The 1,969-nt window shown below is 40.4% G+C and overlaps 1 non-coding gene across 1 annotated transcript; it reads left to right on the top strand.

Moving 5' to 3' along the window:
• Positions 1 to 409: 409 nt before the first annotated feature.
• trnat-agu lies at positions 410 to 483 on the top strand. Its single transcript has one exon. It is a non-coding gene; the product is annotated as a tRNA-Thr (tRNA).
• The last annotated feature ends 1,486 nt before the right edge of the window (positions 484 to 1,969 follow it).

The following is a 1,969-nucleotide window of genomic DNA, read 5'->3' as shown; positions in this document are numbered from 1 at the left end:
GTGAAAAACTCAATGTCGGTGCCATTGAGTCAGCATTTACTGCCCGATGTTTATACTTACTTACACATTACACCTAGTCAATTCACCACAATGACCTTGTTCCTCTTGATGTGATGTCCCCTCTGTGTGTATTAACGTCGTTCATGGGCCCCGATAGAATGAGCACAGCCTCTTTCTCCTGTTACTTTAACCAGGTGAAAATACCAGTTTTAAGTGAATGCAAGAAGAGATTATGTTTTTCTGTGCCTATTCAGTAGAGAATTTTCAGCTGTAAACTGTTTGTATTTGAAAATTCGAGGATTGATTGCAATTCTCTGAGAGCAACATTGATCCGTAAACACATGTCCAAGTACTGTGAGGAAGTGGTTAAGCAACTCCACATATGGATGAGTAAGGACCCTTTTACTGTGGCGCCGTGGCTTAGTTGGTTAAAGTGCTTGTCTAGTAAACAAGCGATTTTGGGTTCAACTCCCAGCGGTGCCTACTTGTTGCGTTCATATTTGGGCTTGGTGTTTCAAGTCTTTGCGAAAGTTGCTCAGCGTCTTGGACTTTCACTCTGTTAAGATTTGGTGATCCAGGTTAAGTTCCAACAGTGGATGCCATTTTTTTATATATATTCTGAACTATTACTTATGTCTGTGGTTTATTTCCATTATTCCACAATCACTTCTGCTTCCTCTCCTCTTTTATTCCCCCTCCTTCATTTCCAGTTAGGTCAGAATAACGAGATGAGGCAGGAGACACTGCAGATTTGCCGGGGAATATTGTGGTAATGGCAGAGATACCACCAGGTGATCACTCCCATTCTCTGATGTCACCGTTCATACATTTAAACCAACAATATTACATCGTTGTGCTTCTTTATTTGTAGTGTAATTGCTTTTTTTCCTGGTGGATTAGGAATTCTATTTTGAATTCGAAACAGTCATAATTGTTTGAGGAAGAAGTGTCGCCTTGCCTGGTTTGAAGTGACAGACACATTTTCCGGAGAATGTGAGCCCAGTTCAAAGCACTCCAGTCAGTGGGCAAAAAGCCTCTCAGCAGCTGAATACTCAAATTGTCTCGAAATGTCAGACTTTTCATAGAGCCGAAATAGGTAAAGAGCTGTATGGACAGGCAGAGTGTCGGAGAATGTGTAACAGGAAGAGGGTGAGATGAATGCGCAGAGACAAAGAGAGACGTATGGAGACACATGCTGAGATAGACACTGAAATGACCAATTCTCCATTCGAAATTGCTGCAAACTGAGAGAAAGGAAACGAAAGAAGGCAATCATTTAAGCACAGCCTTTCACCAGCTGAGAGCAACGGAAACTGCATTATAGTCAATAAAGTCCTTTTGAATTTGTAAAGGTGACGGTTGTCTGTCATTGAGATATTTTGATAAAAATCCTGATTCAATAGATAAAACTGATATTTTTCCCAGCATTATAATGTAGAAATGTATAAGTAACGGGTTTCTGTCGATCTAAAACTTTAACTCAGTTTTTCTCCACAGATTCTGTCAGTTTCTTCAACAATTCATGTCTTTGGTTCAGATTTCCATTATCAAAGAAAAATTAAAATCAATATTCTGTTGATCGCTTCATTTTTAAAACCCGTCAGAAAATAAAACTGGTTACACACTCAGACACAAATATACACTACACCGACTATGCACATGCAAACCCACTTTCAAATTTAGGCCGTGGCAGACCCAAGACCGAACGTCTCTGTATCGTATTCGAGTCTAAACAATGCATTGGGAATTCACGTTTTCGCGACCTGCCAAATGCACAACTGTCAAATTGACTGGCTATAACAACAAGCTCCATCAAAACAGCCTGTCCTTGGCAGAGTGGGAGCGGGAGAATAATATTGATTCACAGATGCTTTTTCAACTACAAATTCACTCTGTCATCACGACCACGTTATTACATCTCAGGAACAGTACCTGGCTGTATCGCACCTCAGCAGAAAGTGCTAACTTT

The sequence above is a fragment of the Chiloscyllium plagiosum genome, unplaced genomic scaffold (genome assembly GCF_004010195.1).
Source record: "Chiloscyllium plagiosum isolate BGI_BamShark_2017 unplaced genomic scaffold, ASM401019v2 scaf_14605, whole genome shotgun sequence".
NCBI lineage: Eukaryota > Metazoa > Chordata > Chondrichthyes > Orectolobiformes > Hemiscylliidae > Chiloscyllium > Chiloscyllium plagiosum.
Note: the sequence above shows the minus strand (reverse complement) of the source record. Positions and strands in the feature narration are given on the sequence as shown.